This window comes from Natrix helvetica, assembly GCF_964273705.1.
Source record: "Natrix helvetica genome assembly, chromosome: 6".
NCBI lineage: Eukaryota > Metazoa > Chordata > Lepidosauria > Squamata > Natricidae > Natrix > Natrix helvetica.
The window spans coordinates 17,351,399-17,374,056 of record NC_138553.1 but is presented as its reverse complement, the minus strand read 5'-3'; the positions used below and the strand labels follow the sequence as shown (position 1 = coordinate 17,374,056).

At 40.6% G+C, this 22,658-nt stretch overlaps 1 protein-coding gene across 2 annotated transcripts in view; it reads right to left on the bottom strand.

Moving 5' to 3' along the window:
- RESF1 (retroelement silencing factor 1) overlaps window positions 1-22,216 on the bottom strand; it is a 32,593-nt gene extending 10,377 nt beyond the window's left edge. The window contains exons 1-3 of one of the 2 annotated variants that reach the window (XM_081956642.1): window positions 20,534-22,216; window positions 19,839-20,004; window positions 7,034-7,104 (exon numbers count right to left, since the gene is read on the bottom strand). The gene's annotated coding sequence lies outside the window, so the exon portion shown is untranslated. The remainder of the gene's footprint in view (window positions 1-7,033; window positions 7,105-19,838; window positions 20,005-20,533) is intronic. The other variant, XM_081956643.1, reaches the window with a different exon arrangement.
- Window positions 22,217-22,658: the final 442 nt, after the last annotated feature.

Genomic DNA, 22,658 nt, shown 5'->3' with positions numbered 1-22,658 from the left:
AAGATCTGAGTCTTATCCCAAAACTTGGTGTTAAGTCTATCCCCATTAGGGGACTAGAGTTGTGCAGCGGAAGTTAGTAACGAATAAGCCGCCACCGAAGGTAAAACAAAGAATAGCTTTACCTGCGTAACAGAAATAGGATAAATAGTCTCCAAACAGACTATCAGCAGTCTTGAAGTATATACAGTCTATTTACAACTCGTTGAAGTTACAGTTGCTCAACTCACAATTCACCATGTAGACAGGTAACTTAGTTACAGACTAGCCACCATCCAATACACGGTCTTCTTTCCAATACAAAGCTCATACAGTAACAGTCAGTAACCATCAGGAGAATCAGTAACCATGGGGGGACTGTAATAGTTCCTTCCTCCTTATATGGCTGCTTAAAGCAATTAGCATCCAATTACATCTCTCTAGCATTTAAAGTAACAGATACATTTGTTACAATCATGGCTTATATACATTGCCAAGCCAAGACTAGGGTTACATCTCTAACATTTGGATTAGCTTTTTATTGAGGAAGTGAGCCTTCTCTATCATAACAAACACTTTGATACCACCCACAAAATATTTTTATTGTTATACTTGATTCTGGATGAAGGAGCTAAATGCTAAGCAAGTAATCCTTTACTTACAACCAGGTACTTAGCAACCATTCAAAACTACAATGGATATTCTCAAAAGCTACTTACAACCTATTTTCAAATTTACAACCACTGCAGAGTCCCTGCAGTCAATCACCCGTACAACTAAACAACTGACTGCAGGGATGCTGCAAAGGTCTCCCCTGCCTATTTCTTCTTATATCCCACCCTGCTGGGTCTCCACAGGCCTTCAGCCTGCTCCCAATCCATGAAACTCAAGTCACTTGAGAGAGCCTCAAGCCGGCTCCAGAGTCTACCAGTGCGCATTTGCCAGTGGAGAGCCAGTTTGGTCTAGTGGTTAAGACCCTAGGTCAGTAAGTGGGAGACTATAAATTCAAGTCCCACCGTAGCCATGAAAGCCAGCTGGGTGACTTTGAGCCAGACACTCTCTCTCAGCCCTCTCTCACCTCCTGGATCTTTATTGTGGGGAAAAGAGGGGGATCAAATCTGGGTCGGTCACCGGAATCGGAAATTTAGTCTTCCAAGCTTTCGGACTTGTGCTGGAGCCCATCCTTAGGAAATTTCTCTCTCACCAGAATCTGGTGAGACAAATCTGGTCCCAGTGACTGATCCAGATTGGCTCCTGCAACATTATTCTGGGACACACATTTGTAAAAGAGGCGGAAGGCATGATGCTGATATTTTCGCAATCTTCAATTATTTGAAAAAAACAATAAAAGGCTGATACAAATAAATACATTTTTTTTAAAGTGGGCACTTAACCACTCAAGAGAGTCTCAAGATGGATGCAGAGGCTACTGGCATATGTGAGGCTACTACAGCTTCCAGGCCTCAGCCTGCTCCCAACCCAGCCACTCAAGACAGCTCCAGGGACCACCTGCATCCAGCATTCAAACATCTTTCTGTTTTTCTGCTGGTTCCGACAGCCAATGCGAGGCTTTATTTTTAAGCAGACTCCATTTTAAGTGGATTCAGTCCTTTAAACAGAAGCTTTTCAAAGATCATGAGAATAGCGCCTGCTTGTTGAACAGCATGAGGCTGAAACCTTGGGAGGACTAGGGAGGCAGGCAGGCAGGCAGGACCAGGCCTTTCTAGGCCTTCCCCACCCAAGCACACTGTGGGGATCATTAAGTGAGGCGATGATATGGGCACCTTGCTTAACAACCATCACAACTTACAGGCTCAATTATGGTTATAATTCAAGGACCACCAGTATTATGATTATTGATATTTTAAACCATAATTAAGATTGATATTTCTTATATTGAATTTTCGATGGCTTAAACTATTTACACATTAGAGTGCTAATCATTTTCAGTCAGCCTCCTATATATCTACACAAGTAGAAAATTCACTCAAGCCTCACATTATTTTAGTGTCAGGGCTATTCAATTTGATTTAGATTCCTGCTTCATTCACAAATTAAACAAAGTCCTATTCCCCTCCTCCCCCTTTAACTTGCCTGTTCACTTTCTAATTATCCATTCTCTGTTCCGAGGGCCAAAATTGGCTCTAGATTCTGCCTCGGCACATTCTTTCCAATTAGTCAGCTAAGCGGAAGATCATTTATAACCTTTTATTGCTCTAGCAAAAAGGTTTCTCTCTATGAAAAGAAGGAACCTGTGACAAAGGCTCAAATTTCCCTTTATATTCAGTACAGCATAAAAAAGTACAAAAGAACAGTTGATTGGGCGGAAGAAATCATCCTGCCCAGTTATACTGTTAGTTAGGATTACTAAATTTGACTCCATGCCAACAAAAAGGCAAAGCCGGAGCTCTCTCTGAATCACAACCTGAATCAGATCTGAACAAAGATGAGTCCTCCATAAGGCTGGGAGAGGAAACCCTTTCAAACAGCATTGCCTGCAATTCTTGTTACTCCCCTCCGTCGTTTCTCTCTCTCTCTCTCTCTCTCTCTCTCTCTCTCTCTCTCTCTCTCTCTCTCTCTGACACACAAACTTTTGATTGAAAGGGACAGGCTGCGCTTTGCTTCTACCATAAGCACGTGCATCCCACAATCTTTCAGAATTGCCTGCCTTTTCTTCCTTTTCTCAAAGTAGCAGCAGTCGGGTTAGAGGCAAGGGGGAGCTGATTCCAATAGGCCGCATGGTTTTTTGCCTCATTGCCGGAAACATGTCCAGGCACCCAGAGAGACAGAACTCCCAGTCCTCGCTGGATCAGCTGATCCGCGGGCTGTGGTTAAGGGGCCAAGGTGACCCCTTCACTAGGGCTTATTTGGGGTAGGTCTTATATTAGGCTCACCCCCCCCCCAAAAAAATCAGGGGAGGGCTTACTTTTGGGGTAGGTTGTATTTTAGGAAAGACACAGTAGTTATAGGGAAAGGGTATGTGAGATACAATATAAGTTTTGGTGGTAACTTAACTAATTTTAAACATTTAGGTGTGATAGCAGGTTATAGGCAGACGTTAGCATGTGATTGACCTGGGCCTATCAACTGGACCTAGGAAGGATGGACAAGCGGCAGGAAATAGGAATGTATAAAAAATACTGAGATCTGTAACTGGTGTGATCTCTTTTTTGCTTGTACGCTTGGAGATCCACCAGCTTTTGCAAAAGTTCTAATAAAATATTTTGTTATTTCCAACAATTTGCGTGTGAGCTTCATTTCTCACAGGGGGAATTGGGTAAAGGGTGGGGAGAAAGATAAACATGGGGAAATTCACAAAGAGGGGAACTAGGCATTCTGGGGAAATTGTGCACTTGTGGTCCTTTTCAAATGGGATTGCAAGGGAGGGACTTGCACTTCGGGCTGAGGGAATAAAAAGTTGCTGGAAACTATTCTTGGATAGCTACCCGTTCTTACAAGAAAGTGTTTTACAATAAACTGTTTGCTCCTTCACTTAACGACTGTGTTACATTTCTGACTGGTTAAGGTGTTTCTCACACTTGACCATTTAACTGAGCATTGTATTAAAAGGAAAAAGGAAAAAAAAGTTGGCATGAGAAAAGGCATCATAGAATCACAGTCTCTTGTGAAAAGATACAATTTCAGCTGGTTGAAACTTCTAGAAGGTACACTTGAAAGAGCTTTTTGTATTAAGTTTACAAGCACACAAAAGAAAACCCCTTTTATCTTCTGGTTAAAAAGTTATAGACATTTTGTTGTCAAGGCAAAAAGTTTCTGAGTTCCAGTCTACATTACAAGGTTACAATAAAAGTAAAAGGAAGTAAAAGAAAGCCCCACTTGCTTGGCCTTCGATTCCGTATCCCAAACTCAATTTGGCTTTTTTCCTCTCACTTTATAGAGCTATCCTTTTCAATATATTATTCCTTTCCTTCACTCCTTTTATTTACTGACTCCCTGAAGTATCCAGGCCATTTACATCTCTAAAAAAAAAACACCAGCACATGAAACTCAAGTAATTGCTAAGCTGCTGATACCTGTTGAAGGAATGCAAAGCTTTGGAACTGAGCCTCAAAACTGTTCTAGCTCATATAGAGTGTTAGGCAAAACAGGGAAGTGTCTTGTTTGCATTTTTGCAGAATTTTATTAAACATCTTATCTGAAGCATCCCTAACGTGCATCTTCCCTCCTCTCACGTAAACTCAGGAATCAGTATTCGGAAGTGTATTTTTCAAAAAGCAGCACTTCTTTCTCAGAAGTAATAGTTGAGTTTTTAGCAGTATTGGAATTTATGTGAGCAGGCAACTCTTTTCTTGTGAATTACTTTTCATATGCTATCCTATGTAGACAAAGAACCATCTGCATTTTTCTTTCTTTAGTGATATCTCAAGCTTGTCCCAGGCCTGACATCACAAGACATGAAAGCTTTCTCATGTATACATTCACTAGCTGGATACCCGTGCTGCACTACAAAATTACATGATCAGGCTTGATAAATTGACACTTAAAGCTTGATCTGATTTGTGATATCTTTTCATTGTATTTAGAAGTAGATGCATGATTAATGTAGGGGTTATTAGATGCATACCTTTTTGCAGTCTCTCTATTGACTTCGGGATGACTTTGACGATACTTTTTTGCAGTTTCCCTTACTTGTGTTTTCCTAATCGCATCTGTAAATCTTTTCCTGCATTTTTTCCCTTTGTTCCTTTTAACTCAGTGGTTCTCAACCTGTAGGTCGGGACCCCTTTGGGGGATCGAACGACCCTTTCACAAGGTGCCTAAGACCATCAGAAAACACATATTTTCGATGGTCTTAGGAACCGAGACACCAATTTTATGGTTGGGGGTCAGCACAACATGAGGAACTATATTAAAGGGTCGCAGCATTGGGAAGGTTGAGAAACACTGCTTTAACTGGAGTTACAGTAGAAGGAGATGATTGTCTGAACTGAGGAGGTTAGTATATGAAGTGAGTTGGGGCTGAGATACTGTGCAGGAGAAATTCGGTTCACAATCTGTTGGCTCGATGGTGGTCAGTGATTGAAACACATGAGGGAATATCTCTCCCTCCGCCTTGAATTTGGAAGCAGTTCCATAAGTGGAAGGCATAGACATTTTGGTGAGGTACCGACGTTTAGTACTGCAAGGAACCCCAGACCTCTCCTGATGAAGGAGTGGAACATCTGTCAGTTTGAAATGAGATAACGGAATGTGAGGCAACTGGCAGTTGGAACAGAGTTCTTTTCAGGTGGGGAGAGGGAGTAGAACCCCTTAGCATCAGAGTGTTTAAATTACTGTATAAGAAATACTAATGATCTGATGGTCATTTCCAAAAATCCTTTCTTAGCGAACACCTAGAATTTCAAGTTTGTAAGCTTTACAGTTCTGGAGGTTTTGTAATGAGTGAGTGAGTGATATCTATCTATCTATCTATCTATCTATCTATCTATCTATCATCTATCTATCTATCTATCTATCTATCTATCTATCTATCATCTATCTATCTATCTATCATCTATCTATCTATCTATCATCTATCTATCTATCTATCTATCTATCTATCTATCTATCTATCATCTATCTATCTATCTATCTATCATCTATCTATCTATCATCTATCTATCTATCTATCTATCATCTATCTATCTATCATCTATCTATCTATCTATCTATCTATCTATCTATCTATCTATCTATCATCTATCTATCTATCTATCTATCTATCTATCATCTATCTATCTATCATCTATCTATGTATCTATCATCTATCTATCTATGAGTGTGAGGCCATGTCAACTAGCTTGCTCAAATAATTCAAGTGCTATGATATAATGACCATCTAATTACAGTGTGCCAAACATGAAACTATGGGAGTGGTGTGACAGCTATTACTTCCTATTCTTATCTCCGAAATCAAGAAACAATACAGTGCTGTGGTGTGGAAGGTAAGATTACAAAAAGTAGCAGGCATGAAAATTAAAACAAGTTGCAGAATTCTATAAGCTATGTTACAGAGCATCAGGAGTTCCTAATGTGTTGATCAGGATTGTGATGATCAAGATTCCTATACTGAAATGGCTGAAATAAAGGACAAAAGGATGATAGGGAAACCACAAAAGTTCTTAAAATAAAACTTGGTCTAAATACTTATCACTATACGATGTGGGCAGAGATATTTTAGTAACTTTTTACTTTCTTTCAGACAGCTGTGTTTCCTGCTTATGTAACCAAGCAGAGTATAAAAGCACGTTAAAGGAATCGTTCGGGGTCTTTCTCAGACTAATGGAAGAACTCATCTTTGTCCAGATCTGAATAAACATGTGACTCACAGAGAACTGTCTTTGTTTGAGCCAAGTCAGACCTACTACTACTAACAAATTAGCATTTTATGAGCTTTACTGGTTTCACATGATTTATTTCATGCTGCTTCAATAATGCAAAAGAAGTTATAAACTGCCATTTATCAGCATTTATTAAGAGCCATTGAAGAAATTAATGTATATAGGCTCTATAAGCCAATAGTCCAGTCTACTGGGCTGTGGCCTATTTGGAACTGGGCCATTTGAGGGATGGGTGAGCGCATGTGCAGCATTGCTTACACGAGCGGCAGGCACAGGCACTTGCAGCCCCACACGTCCCACTCCACTTGTGTGAGCACACCACTCACACAAATGAAGCTATGCATGCACACCTGACTATCGTGCAAAACCACCATCTCTCCTCACGCATACACCGGGCCACCAACCCAGAAAGATTGGGGAACTGTACTATAAGTCATAGAGACTTTTTTATGACCCTTTCATCCCCTTATTCGAGGTGGAGTCAGGACAACTGAGTGGAACTGAGCATTTACTGGCAGGATGTTCTTCCTGACTCCTATGCAGAGTTCACAGCAAATATTTTCTCTTTGCACCCTGATACAGAAACATCTGCCACTGCCTAGTATTGAACTCTCAACCTTGGGAGGCGAGTGTCTTCACTTCTAGGCCACTGAGCCACTCATGGTCATATAGCTCATATAATGGTAATTATAACTGGATATTAATCTAATACTTACATTTTCTAAGAATGGGTTTTATTGGACGTTGTTGACTCTTCAATGTTGTTAATGTCACATGACAATGTTTTCTGAAAAAAAGAAAATACAATTATTATGGTTCCTAAAACTTGAGGCACGTTTCCTCATATTTGGTCAGAGCTACATAGAAAAAATATCCCAATGTATTATATTAACTTTGATTAAGAATTACCTTGAGCTTGAAACCTAAGCAGTCTAGGTTAAAATTCCATAAGGAATTCCATGGATGGATGTAAGCTAGTCTTGAAAGTCAAACCAGAATTTCAGAAAAAGACAACAGCAAACCATTTTTCTGAAGGTGATCGCTAGAAGTTAAACTCAATTTTAGGGACTGCTTTGGGATTTATTGGTATGTGAAGCCCAGTCCCAGTCTGGCCCAGCAGCCAGGTCAGGCAATCACATCAGCAGTGGGAGCAAGTTGATGAAGTGTTGGTAACGTAGAAAAGCAGACGCAGACAGGAGTAAGGTTGTGATGGGAAGGCTACCACAGCATTGTTCGGGGCTCTCTTTTATTGTAAAAGCTCTGAATAACTTGTACTGTCGGCAGAAGCTGATTGGATTACAAAGGCATGGAATCCTTGTGATATGCTCATGGACAGCTCATGATATAGATCTGCTAGTTAATCTGCTGCTGCATGCAATGTGTCTACGTGTAAATTCCATCGTACCTTCTTATAAGCAAAGGATTAAGAGGAAGAAATGTGGACTTTGAGTGATCCTAAGTGTGGTTTGCCAGCTACTGAGTAACCAATTAACTCCACAATGAAGAATGCCAGCTGGGGTGGTAGAATGCAGAGTAAGCTGAGGCCAAAAGGGCAGAGTTGGGAGAAGATAGGTGAGTGGAGAAGCTGAAATACACCTGTAGTCATAAGTGCAGGTGAGTTGCCAAGCACCCACATCTTGAACACATGACCATTATGGTGGATGCCACAATGGCAGAAATGTCTGGGACAGGTTGTAAGTCCCTTTGTTTAGCACAGCTGAACAATCACTAAAAAAATGATTATAAGTCAAGGACTATCTATATAACTTCTGCCCTTTTGCCCAGCTTTCTCAAGTGTTCAATTCGGGAACTTTTCCCACCATTTGGGTTCACCATATTATTTGGATCGTGCCTTTCTGATGCTGTAAAGTGGAGGAAAGCTTAAGTAAAATTTGAACAGTTGCAGTCATATGATTTTTCACTTGGTTGCCATTTTGTTTAACAACCTATCATTGATCCCTTTTGTCGTCGCAAAATGAGGACTACTTGTAATTAGAAACACTGCTAAAAGATTTTTAAAGCAAGATCACAATAGCAATCTGATGGATGCATAACCATTCTATTTATCTATCCAATTTATATAGCTGCCCATCTCACAAACGAGCGACTCTGGGCAGTCTACAACAAAACCAAAACAATACGCAACAAAACATATCCATGCAATAGAGCACATAGATTCAATTTACAGAAGCTTCAATAGACAAAGTCAGGATGCAGTTAACATCACTTGCAAGAAGTAGGTAGCCTCAGATTCTCATCAGATAGCAACAGATGCTTCTTTCTAGCACTTCTTGAGGCAGGCTGTTCAAGAAGCTTTTACTATTAGAAAAATTGCTGAAATGTGTGTCAGTGCGGCTTGCAGCAGAATTTCCTAGTGAAAAGTGATCATCATCTCATATTTCCTAAACAAGATGAAAATCTTGTTTGACTTGCCCACTGTTCCTTTAAGACTTGGCAGCATCTTTCAACCTTTTTGTTGTATGACATTTTCTGTTAATTCTGAAATCTTTAGTCTTTAATAAACCCATTTTGAAGCTGTTCATTAATAAGCATTGTGTTGAAAGATGTTGTGACATTCTTGTGGTTTGGGACATTTTGTAAAGGCCCATCCGGATGTAATAGTTTCATGGCTAAGAAATAATGCAGCATTAGTAGCACACCTATTTTTCTTTAAGGAGTCTGTCCCGGGTAATCTTATTGCATAGAGTTTATGAAGTCCCTTAATAATTTCTGATTTTCTGACTAGCCCCAGGACATCATAGATAGAACACTGTTCTTCACTATCTTACACAACAATAAGTTTCTTTAAAGAGGCTTGCTTTTTTCTATTAACACAGTCTAGAACATGAAACATAAGTGTTTGAAAAAAGGAAACAAGGAGAATGAAGAGAAAGTACTGCATAAATTATCCTTGCCCTGTTTGGTAACTTGAGTTTGCTCTGTGAGATTTAAATTTCTCACTTGGAATCAACAGGACATTGTGAACAATACAAGAACTTTATTATTAGAACTTTACTATTATTATACAAGAACTTTATTATTGCAAAAGCTGGCCTTCTATGCTCATGTGGGTAGAGCCACAGAAGAGCAATGATACATATGAATACAAGATTTAAATCCAGTTTCAAAAAAAACCCAACCCATCAACCCATCATCATTGGTCAGTTTACATCAGATACGTTTTGGCTGTACAATCTTAACAACTAGTTTCCCAAGCATGCTATCCCCCTGATAGTTGCTACATCTTGATCATAACAACACAATTAATTTGAGCATGGCAGCTGTTTTCCTGCCAACATTAGTTTGACGTGGCCTGGAATGCACTAATCAAATCAACAGCCTTGTTATTTCCTGAAACCTCATATTCTTACATAATTCCAAAGCTACTGTCCCAAAGCTGGTGTCTTAACTTATATAGAGGATAAATATGGCGTTATTCTTCCTCTTTTCTTTACAGGAATAATTCTCATTTCTCTCATGCTCTCTGAGGGGTTGCATATTATGTAGATTGCTTAAGTTGCTAAAAATGTAAGAATCTAGCAAGGAACATTAGGAAACTGCCACAAGAAAAAGGAAGTGAGAGTCTGGGAAACTGCTGACACATGCTGAATTAACAATTTCTAGGCGACTTCTGTCTTAGAATTAGGTTAACTCAGCCTTTCCTTCTTTCAAGGGTGGTTAAATGAAGACCCAGATTGTTGGGGGCAATATGCTGACTTTGTAAATCGCTTAGAGGGTTGTAAAGCACTATGAAGCAGTATATAAGTCTAAGTGCTATTTCTATAAATGAGCCAACAGGGAAGGTTGCTTCAATTGCCTGAAGATGAAAACCTACCATAAAACCTATCATAAAAGCCATAAACAGCTCTCTCTACATATCTTGCATTCTTCCTTCTGCGCAGTATTTCAATGAAAGTTAACTCACAGCTATGATTATGGTCTCCCATTCACTAAAAGTGTCTGGGGAATTTTCCCCAACAAAGACAATTTGGCTGCCACATTCTGTAGCAGCTTCAGCTTCTAGATTAGGGGTGTCCAAACTTGGGAACTTTAAGGCTTGTGGACTTCAACTCCAGCGGCTGGGGAATTCTGGGAGTTGAAGTCCACAAGTCTTAAAGTTCCCAAGTTTGGAACTTTGGGTCTCTTGCCTGCTTAGGAGAACAGAGCCTAAACAATTGCTTGTCCAAATAGTATACTTTCAGTAAATCCCCTCTCCAAACCCACTTTAAAACAAGCCCACTTTGTCTTTTAAGCTACCATTAAAATTCCTGTCTTGAATATTTCCATCTTGCAAAATACTTTGAATAACGTTGGTTTTCATCAAAAACAGAACAGAATCTCTCATAACAGTACCGTGGGATATCAATCCCCCTTGCTCAGTTGTCTTTAGATCTGGAGAAAATATATTTCCCTTTTCTATTGCCCACTGCAATGAACAGGTAGACCGAATCAGGTCCCAATCTTGTTGACATCTCATGAAAAATCCCAGGTATAAGCCCTATTCTCATTAAGACAAGTGCTGTCCCCTCTCCAAGAGAGAAAATGCCTTCAGAACTAGCTGTAATATCCACAGGTTTACCTCATGAATAATCTGTGTCATCATTTTGATAGGAACAAAGTCCTTGCACCAAATCATTTGGTATGTGGGCTAACCATCACATTAGACTTTAATCAAAACTGTTCAACAATCAGTGCAGCATTATCCATGGCTAGCAGATGGAATTAGCCACCAGTTCTGGAATTCTCTAACAATATATTTGAAATCATCTTCACTTGGTCAAGGAAGCTATCAAGCAGTCAATATGCGATACCATAGAAACTCCAGTCTTTCTTACTCAGCTAATAAAGCAACTTCTTACCTGCCTTAGTTCCAACAGATTTTCTAGTGAGCAATGTGAACTTTCTATGGATAGCAGCAACTCTCTCTCCAATCTTTCAACCTTGGGATCATACTGCACTGAAAACCATATATACAGTAGTCTTAAATACGTTTGAGAAAGGAAAAAAATCATTTAGGGAAATATGCAGGTTTTTATCAAGATGGCTGTAAAGCTCTGCCCATTTGTGATGACATTATCTGAGGAAACACCTTTTCCTCCATGTTTGCACCCCGTCCTAAAGAATAGAAACTCTGACTAGAGTCTTCCATGCTGAGGAATACCTGATGGCTGTTTAGGAGCAGGATTTCCCCATGGAGACTGCCTCTAGTTATGTAATACCCATCCCAAAGATGTTAGATATTATATGTTATGCATATATTACAAATATAATCTGTTATATATTAACATAAGTCATTTTAATGACTTATTGGGCTTGTAGTATAGCCATGTTTATTCTTTCCATGAATCCACTGGGAACCTCACATTGCTGGAATGTGTGTAATACTGATCATAATGGAAGGTCCTGAATGTGCATATGAGTGATTTATCACTGATGATAACAATTGGAACACTAGTGAGTGCAAGGAATGTAATGGATTGCATTTTTCATGGGGTCATAGAACAGAGAGTAAACATGTGAAGTTCCTGATGTGACACATGAATTTTAGAGTAAACAAGTTGGATATAAAAAGAAGACTGGAATAAACCCAGACCTCCGAAGTGCCAGATGATTTTTGTTAGGGCAGAGGACACCCTGAGCCTTCTTCCCAGCCCATTCTAACACAGTCTGATCACTTGTATTGAGAGTGTATTTGAGTATTGTGTGAATGTGTAGCTTAGTTGGGCAGCAATACTTACAGCAGTAAGTATTGAGTATTATTCTGGGAGGTGCTTTAGAAGAACTGTTGTTTAGAAATGTTACACACACGTGACAAGTTATTATTGTATGGAAAACAGGAGGACCAGTACTATGAATGCTGTCTTGAATTCCTGAACCCAAAATAAGATATAAATCTAACAAACAGATTGAGAAATGAAGCAAATTAAAACAGATTCTATCAGAGTTCCAGGGCGCTGTTAAAATCCAACAGGTGTGCGCCTCTCAACAGCATTCTAAAGTGAAATGTGAAATATATATCCTAAGATGGTAGTCTAACAAATATTAAAATATTTTATATGCAATAGTTCCGGTGGAAGTTTTATTGTTTTTAAGCCTCTAAAAATAAATTCTGTAGAAATATGTTAAACTTAACCTGAAAATTATAGGACAGTTTGTATACTGTTAAGCAGATACTAGTATTCAATAATTTAAACATTAGTCCATATAAAAGCAAACACTAGAGAAATTTCCAACATGTCACATTGAGCATCTAGCTCAGTGGTTCCCAAAGGGGGTGGTGGGATGACTTAGGGGGGCGCTAAGAGGCAACGGGGGTGGCAGGGGGCACTAAGAGGCAAGGGGGGGAGCAGGGAAGGAGCTGCGCTGAGCCTACAGCTTCAGCTGGCCAGCCTGCCATAAATGTCCTTTCTTTGTTGATCTACTCGATACTACTGCTGCTGCTTCTCGCTGCTGTTGCTGTCCGCCGCGGCAACTTAAGCAACAGCAGAATCGATCCTAACTATCAGCGGCCTCAACCACCAACCAGCAAAAGAGAGAGAGAGAGAAAGGAAAAACATACAGACAGCGTGCAACCGAGCAGAGGAGGGGAGGGAGTCGAAACAACTAAATCGGAAGACACCAAGCCGCTCCCACGCAGCACATGACGCTCATACAGACAGCGTGCAACCGAGCAGAGGAGGGGAGGGAGTCGAAACAACTAAATCGGAAGACACCAAGCCGCTCCCACGCAGCACATGACGCTCATACAGACAGCGTGCAACCGAGCAGAGGAGGGGAGGGAGTCGAAACAACTAAATCGGAAGACACCAAGCCGCTCCCACGCAGCACATGACGCTCAGGCTTTTTTCCTCCCCCCTCCCCAGACCGAGCACCACGGCTTGGAATGTGCATGCTCTCTGAGCCCGCCGCAGACATGGGCCACTCCCGTCTTCCCCCCTCCCCGTCCCGTCGAATGGTTGCTTCTGGCCTCTTGCATACCGCACATTCCTCGGCATAGCCAGTCAGTCGGCACACGCTCCACCGATCCGCGCACTGTGCACCAAGGTTGGCAGTATCGTGTTCCGCAGGCAGGGAGCCCTCTTTTCTGTGGGCGCGCGAAGGGCAATCCCAGGACCGGGGATCCCCATATGTGTGTGTGGCATCTAAAATCCTCCAGCGACACAAAAAAGGGGGTGGTGGGTGGTGTTCCTTGGGTGGGAAGGGGGCAGCAGGGCAATGGCCAAAGGGAATTTCGATGTGGGCGACGACGAAGCTAGTTTTGCATGAACTCCAGGGGCAAACTGGTAGGAAACGGGCTGCTCTTTTTAAGTGTCTTTTAAGACAAACCATCACACAAAACTACTGGAAAATAGAGCCAAGAGTTAATACCACCGAAAAGGCTCCTCTGATACCGTAATAGGAGAGAAGAGGAAAACAGTTCTGATGCTTTTAGAGCAGTGTCTCTCAATCTTGACAACTTGAAGATGTCTGGACTTCAACTCCCAGAATTCCCCAGCCAGTATTACCTGGCTGGGGAATACTGGGAGTTGAAGTCTAGACATCTTCAAGTTGCCAAGGTTGGGAAACATTGCACTCTGCTAAGTGATTTAAAACCAGACATTCGGAAACTGGTATCACGTCATCAAGCCCATCCATTACATTAAGAATTTACTGAACAGTAGGATTCAAGGAGCCGGTCGCGACGAAACGACATGCGATCTCAATGCTCTGAGATCATAGTCGACACTTTTGCCACTGGGGGGTCCAAACGGACCTAAACCATCCTGAAGAGATGATGAACAGGAAAATTATGTCTTGCTGATCTTGGGGATATTGCAAAATCCCCGAAAGAAGCAAGAGAAGATCTTCAAGCCAGTGACAAAAAATCCAGCCATGGCTGACAAAGCCGGGGTGGCTTCAAAACGGAACGATGTGGAAAGAGAAAGTGTTTCCAGCTGGTGAGGAATTTTTATTGTTCTAAAAAAAAGGGACTGCCTATAAAAACATAAAAACCAATTTAAATCAAAGAATAGAAGAACTTAGCAGCGAAATTGAATTTTGGAATGGTTTTGGACAGTGGTTATCTTACTTTTAAATGTTATTTACATGGATTGAATCTATGCAAACCTTTTCAAACAGATGGATTAAGCTTTCTTCTTCTAACCTTTCTTTGTGACTCTATAAACTACAGATTTAATTTTTCCTCTTTTATTGCTGTAGGTATTTTCTTTTTAACGCATTTAAAGATTGGACCTCTTTTTCTAATTTGATATACAAAAAAGATACAAAAAAACAAACCCCACTCCGGAGGCTGGGAGGCATTGCTGTTCTGAGTTTTTGTGTATCCAAAGACGGAAGCTTTTTTTTCTTTTTTTCCCCACGGATTGCTTTGACTTTCCAATTTGAAATACAAAATAGTTACAAAAAGAAGCTTTTTAACAGCGTTGCGTTGCTCGAATGCTGGGAAGCTTTTTCGAACGGAGTTGTGTGTATCCAGATGGAACTTTCTTTGTTTAGACTGACGGCTAGGTGTTTAGAAAAAAAGCCAGATGTCCCTTTGAAGTACATTCAAGTGAAAACAACGGTCTTTGTGAACGTATGTTTAATCTTGTTGACCTTCCAAGCGAGAGCAACTGCGTGTGATAATATGGCATCTCAAGAAAACGTAGAGGCTTTAAATTTGCAAGGAATATTTTCAGAATTACAAAAATTATTAAATACAGAGGAAAGATTTGAGAGAAAACTGGAGTATTTGGACCATATAACAATAAAATATGATGAAAAAATTGAGGATGTTTTTCAAATGCAAAATGAGGTGATTGAAACTCAAAAAACCGAAGTGGAAAATTAATATAAAGAGACTAAAACTGTCGATATCTATGGCAATTGGTTTATTTCTGAAAAAAAGAATGGAAAATTGAAAGAGGAATTAAATGGAGAGGAAATACATTCTAAAGGGCAAGATATAGAAGAAGAAGAAAAAATTAAATAATTTATGGACTATGAAATCCTATCTGTAAAAATATTGATAACACTGCTGACAATCAAAGACAAGCTGAACAAGGAAACAGAAAGAGGGCATCAAGAGTACGTGAGAGACTTTACAAGCAAGGAGTTGCTAAGAGAAGTCCATACAGACTTGATCAAGGAGATGTTTAGAAGACTAGTTCCACAAATGGCAAAAGATAGATTGTTTTGTTTCTGGAAAGATACAGGTTGATAGATGGAAGAGTATAATTTAAAACTAGCTAAACTTAGTGAAATTCAGTGATAATAGGTATAGTTAAATAAAAAATTGATAATGATAATAATGTATACAATGTGTAGTGTTATGATAAGCAATAATTGGATATGAATACTGAATGATACCCATGGAGGGAAGGCTAGAAACTCTTTTGGATTATATATAAAGGTTAATAATAATAATAATAATAACAATAAAAAAGAACTAAATTAGACACAGTCAAGTTTTGATTATTAGGGGGGAAATGTTATGATATAGGATATAGTCAAATAAAGAAAGATAATGAGAATAATCTATATACATGTATGGGTATAATATAAGGAAATTGGATGCAAATTATAAACAGTGATTTGGAAAGGAGGATTAGAAAACTTTGTTATTAAATATTATGGATGTTTAGCTAGAATAGGATATAAGGATTCAGTGTTAATGGAGGATTTTAGAAACAGTAAATGAAATGCCAGTATGTGGTTATGTACTAAATTTTGGTATATTTTATGATGAAGGACGTTTAAACAATCATAGTCAAATAAAAGTGGAGGTATGATGATGGTAATATGTATAAACATCTGAGTTAAGATATTAGAGTTAATATGAACTATCCTTGATGACGGTGGAAGAGATGCACGAAAGACTTTTGTAACCAACTGATACACTTTCTACAGTATGTAAAAAAAGAAGATTTTTATGTGTTATGTTTGTTGTGAAAAATAAAAATAAAAAAATTGTGAAAAAAAAAGAATTTACTGAACAGTGAAGTAGTTACTAAATTTTACTGAGTTTACTAAGTTACTAGTTACTAAGGTTCTTGATAAATGACTACCAGACTTTGAAAACCTCATATCACTGGATCATGTTCAACAATTTTGTTGAACATTAACTAAAAAGGGTTTTAAATTGGATTTTGAATATATGTGCAATTGTTAGTTTTGAATTTTCCTGTTACAAACCGCCCAGTCACATGACTCCCCCAGCCACGCCCACAGAACCGGTAGTTTAAAAATGTGAATTCCACCACTGGGTGGGGGGCACCGAGGATCAGTTTGTAGCACCAAGGGGGCAGTGGACTGAAAAAGTTTGGGAACCACTGATCTAGCTGAACACTTTATAATTTAATAAACTGAGAAAATGAAATTGGTTCTAAGCATATAACTCCCGGCATTCCTATAAATGGAGGAACAATTATAATTAGCAGCTGAAGGCTGCAATCATAACATACCATAGGGAATAAGTCCCAGTGAAGTCAGTTGGACTGACTTTCAAGAAAACATACAGAGATCTGTACTGCGCACCTGAAATTTTACACATATTTCCTTGAAAGTAACTCCCATTAAAAGCAGCAAAGCATATTTTAAAACACTGATGCAAAGAACTGGGACAAAATATTCAAAGTATAAAAATTTATCATCTAAATATGGTTTCAACTCCCCAGCACACACACTCCCATTCAAAAAATTCAGGATCAATTGTATGATTTTTTTAAAAAGTGAATTTCACTTGTTCCTACTAGTTTCTTGCATATTTGACTAACAGCGATTCAAAATGAAATTTGTTATGGAGCACAAAGACCAAATGAGACAATGAAAGTCTTCTAAACATGCACGTTTGTAATGTATCTAAAATAACAGGTACAGTATAGTACAGGCGGTTATGGTCTTGCTTTCAATTCATGTTTATTATTAGGAGGAAACAAGGTTTTAGTAAGATGATAGAGGAGTCACATCTGTGAGAGAGGGACACTATCAAGTCTCCAGAGAAATATCAGCAATAATTCAACATCACTTAAAGAGTATTTTTGATGGTAAGTGTTTTGATTATCCAGATTATCTCTGTTTCCTTGTAAATGAAATGGATTTGCACAAAAAAAATAATAGTAGAAGCTATGTTCAGCTTTAAGGTTTTTCCAAATTGGTGGGGTGTTTTTTCCCAGAAACATACCTTCCCATCAACCACAGGCAGCACAAACATTTTATGTGCACCTGGAGGACACCAGTTGGGTAGGTTGCTATAGACCCATAAAGGGAAATAACAAAATGTCAACGGCAGGAAAAACTACAGGTACAATTATTTCTACACCAATTATCACTGCTGGACTACGATGAGGACAGGAAAAGATACAACCAGATCAAATTGTTAAATAATATTCAGCATTTATTTTTCTAGCACAGTGTGTTTATATGAGGTAACTAGATCTGGCTGCAAATATTTGGACCGTGGTAAGTCTAGAGGTTATTGCCAATAGTCAACTTTACTAAACTTCATCTGAAAGTTTACTTACTATGATATGGTTGTGATGAAACTAATTACAAGGGTGGATAATCCAATAAAATAATTATTTTCCTAGAAAAATTATAATTATAATTCCACAGACCTGGGTAGCCCAAAAAACTTCTAGATATCCAACAATCAAAGATTATTCTTTACTGAGGACACTGAATTATCTCACAGTCCACATCTACTATAATTTGAGATAAGAATCTAGACCAATTTCTGCAAAGCATTAATAATGCAGACACTAAAGGTTCAGTGTAACATTTTATCAGGCTTCGATATACATGCTCTACTATATCACATTGGTATCATATACAGAGGAGGGGCATATTAAAATTTACAAGATAGTGGGGGCACAATGATTGAAGCCTTACCCTTTTTATACATGAACTGATGTTGCACATGTGTACAAAGCTACCATGACATCCAGCACCTTGTATAGTTTGACTCCCTGAGGAAACACACTTTTTCTTTTTCTATAGTAATTACATTGACCGGATCAAAAAAAAAAAAGCATTTATTTGTAAAATGTATTGGCCACCTATATTACCTCAGGGCAATTCTAAATCTAAATGTGACTCAATGTTTACTAAGAATAAGGTTGCATCCCATAAAACAAGTTTATGAAACACAGAAGAAAAAGACTTAAGTCTATCTGAATAAAAAAATCACGTTCAAATGATCAAGGTTCAGGCCTGAATCAGGTGGTCAATCCAACTGATGGTTAAGATATTTAATTTAGTAGCTGGAACAGTAAAAGTGTACCATGAGGCAAAACACACAGATGTAGTTGGAACGTCGTTCAACTACAACTGGCTGGAGAGTGCTAGCTCAAGCATGAGGCAATCTACACTGTGATTGGTTACTGTGGGTGTTAAGGGGGAGTTTCCCCTTTTCCCTCCTTTTTCTTCTGTGTGCTCTGCATGGAGTTTAGATTTATCTCATGACATTACTTTGTTCCTGTCTACCCTATCTTATCTACTGTTAATATAAATGATATATTTATTTATGTAAAACTACAAGTTCATATCAGTGTCTCTGACTTCATTTGAACACTTGTGCAATTCTGACAGATTCTCCATCCAGCAAAGCAAAGAAGCCGGAAATAGCCGAGCTGGAGCTCCCCTCATGCCTAGTCAAGAATAGCTCCCTTGGTGATTTCACGGGATCCCGGCTGTTGGTCCCCATTTTTGGAATGGAGTCTTCCAATTGCTTTTGCTAATTTTGCCTTGCCCTTCATCATTGGGGAGGGGGCGTGGGGGGGGGGGGATATTCAGAGCCATTCAACTTCCTCAACTTAGTTTATGTCCAAATAGCTTACAAAACCATTCCACCTTTCATAGCTTTCCATTCATCACTTTGCATAACGCTCTTAGATGTACTATATTCAAACAAGATCCATAGTGGTCAACCTGTTCTTTCAGCTTTCTTTAAAAACGTCCTACTATATAGCTATGTATCTTAAGCTGCAAAGGCACCACGTAACTTCATATTCCATTCCACTTTTCCCAATCCTCCAGATACAGGTAGTCCTCGAATTATGATCACAATTGAGCCCAAAATTTATGTCGCTAAAGTGAAGCAATTTAGTGGGTTTTGCCCCATTTTATGACTTTACTTGCCACTGTTGTTAGGTGATTCATTTCAGTTGTTTAGTTAGTAAAACCGTTGTTAAGTGAACCTGGCTTCCCCGCTGACTTTGCTTGTCAGGTCGCAAAAGGGGATCACATGAACCCAGGACACTGCAACCGTCATAAATATGAACAAGTTGCCAAGCACCTGAATTTTGATCACGTAACTATAGGGATGCTGCAATGGTCGTTAAGTGTGAAAAAACCATCATAAGTTCACTTTTTTCCAGGGCCATTGTAACTTTGAACGGTCACTAAAAGAACTGTTTTAAGTCAAGGACTACCTGTTTACTAGGGCTGCAGCTATTTCATCTCCTGGCAATCAAGGGACACCAGGAGGGGAAAACCTTTCAAGCAAGAGTATAACTGACCGGATATATATATATAGCCACTCACTTTCTACCCATTCTCCAAAGCAGCACCAAATTTCAGAGGCACATCATTTCTATCCTTCAGGCACCAGTAATCCTCCAGCTGGGGTGGTGGTCTCGCTGGTCTGCAGGCTTCTGCTCCAGGTAAAGCCAGAGGCCCCCTGGCCCGGCTCTCTAATTCTCTCCACAAACTGCGGAGGGGCAAAAAGAAACAAAAGAGAGAGAGAGAAAAAGAGAGAAGAGTTCCAATCAATTATACTCTTCCACTTCTGGAGATCAGCGAAATCAGCATCCAGGATTCCCAGTCACTTTCTTCTAACTGGGAAGTTAAGAAGAAGCAGCAAAGCCGGGGGGGGGGGGGGGGAAGGAAGGAAAGGAAGGAAGGAAGGAAGGAAGGGGGGGGGGAATCAGCTCGGGCTTCCTTTGCCTGAAATCATTTTCTTCTTCTTCTTCTTCTTCTGCTATTCCCAAGCCCGGCTTACTGTTTCGCACCAGGGACGGAGCAGCCCCGCTAAGGGACGGCTAAGGGAGGGCCAGCAAGCCCGGCAGCGACGCGCCTCCTTCCCCGCTCGCTGCTATTAAAAGAGTGAGCCTTTCCTTCTCCCCGTTCGTCATTTCCGATACCCCCAAAGCCTTTTCCTTTCTCCCACAAACCCGGCCTCCCCACCGCTCGCCTCGGGTCTTCCTTGGAAGCTCGCCGGGCTGAGAGGCGCCACCTACCTACCCCCTTGGTCGCCAAGCGGGGCTCCCCACCGACGCAGTAGAAAGGAGGGCGCGCTCGGGCACGGCCAGCCCAGCTACACCTCCCCCCCGGAGGCCAAGTTTCCAAAGACAAGGGCGGCGGCGGTGGCGGGGAATTCTCCGTCCGAGGCTCCCGCGGCGAGAGTCGCTTTTCCAAAAAGGGAGCGCGCCCCTTTTCAGCCCAGCGCCGAGACGAGGAAGGTTCGACTCCGCCGGCCGAGCGAGGAAAGGCGGTCGTGCGCCGAGGAAAGGCGATGAAAACAAGGAGCCGCGGCTTCTTAGAAAGCGTCCCGCTCTCCGCGTTGCGAGCCGCCGCTCCTGCACTGAGCAGCGAGGTTCGGCCCCCGAAAAGGTCCCCTTCGCTGTACCGCCCCCAAAGCTTCAGGTGGGGCCGCCCACGAGGCGAGGGAGGAGAAAAACAAGCCGCCTCGGGGAGAGCCTGGAGGCGCTGGCGGAGCCCTCATCTTTGCCGCGCTCCGCGAGCGCTCTCTGCTGCCGCGGCCGCGCATTCCTCCTCCCTTGGAGCGATCTTGGGAAAGGGGGCGGTGAAAAGGAAGGTCGCCCTGAGCCCGACCCCTCCAGAGGCTGGCGGGCGGGCGGGTTTAGAACCGGGCTGAGCCCAGACCAAATCGTCGGTTCTTGAATACCGCGCAGGTCCGCGGATGTTAAGCGACACGCAGGAGCTTGGGGAAAAGAATAACTTAAAAACCGGAATGAGCGTGGAAAGAGGTTGTGAGGACACGTCCATGTTTTGCTGAGGGCATTTTATTTATTTTCCCCCTCTTGCGGAGACGTTGCTGGAAGCCGAGAGAAGCCTTTGGACTGAAAACACGACGGAGGGTAGAAGAGCCCCCAGCCAGGGAATTGAACCGTCGATGATCCGGCCTCTGGAGCTTCTGACTAGCCTGCTCAATATTGTTTGAAATCAGTAAAGGGTGTTTTTTTTAAAAAAAATATGTCGGATTCCGAATCATTTGGGAACCGCTGGTAGGTGACTTCCTTTCCCCACTTCGAAGGCAGAAGAAAGCAAGGGCGCTAAAGGGGGGGGGGGGGAGAGACTGAAGCTAAATTTGCAATATCTGTAGAATAACAGCAGCAAGAGTGTTTCTTTCCTTTCCCTGTGAGAGAAATGAGAATTATTCCTGTAAAAGAAAGAGCAATAGTAACACCACATTTATCCTCTGTGTAACCTAAGGAGCCGGCTGCTGGCAAATTATGCAAGGTCTTGCGTGCAAATGTTAGCTGTAAGGAAATAACAAGGCTATAAAAGGCTATAAATCCATTAGCACATTAAAGGTCAGGAAGCCGGTTGTCCTGCTAAAATTAATAGTGCAAATAATAATAGGACATAGCAACTGTCAAAGGGATAGAATTTCTGGGAAGATTGTGCACCCCAAAATCATCCCATAGGGTTTCCTGCCTAGGTAGGAGGTTGGACTAGAAGACCTCCAAGGTCCCTTCCAACTCTGCTATTGTATTGTATTATAACTGACCATTAATGATGGAGGGGCAGTTATGGGGGTATGGATTTAGGAACTGTATTTAACTCATGTACTCCTTTGTATCATTGCTCTTCTGTGACTCTACCTACATGAGTACAAGGAGCCAACTTTTCCAAAAGTTCAAATAAAGCTATTGTATTGTTCACAGTGTCTCCTCTTGATTCAAGTTGAGAAATTTAAATCTCGCATCCAGTTTTGTTTTGTTTTTAATCCAAAATTATTCTGCTGTGATTCTGAAGATTCTTCAAGGAAGCGTATTGCCGAATAATTGGTTTTTTTTAAAAGACCAAAACATACACACCAGTTGAGTAAAGAGATTTAAAGATTTATTGTTTACTTTAGCAAGTAGATTTAAACGGAATAAAAAAACCATAACATACTAGGCAAGATGATAACACCTCTCTGTTCAGCTTTGAGGAGCCGCGGTGGAACAACAGCAGAGATTATGAGAAAGCCCACTTTAATTCATTTAAATTTATGTATTGCTTATTATTTAGAATGTAATTATAGCTCTGATATTTTGTATTTATTCTGCTGGTTAACTTGTTAGGCATATATGATGACAGGGAAACCAGACTATCTGCCTTTATCTTTAGAAATGT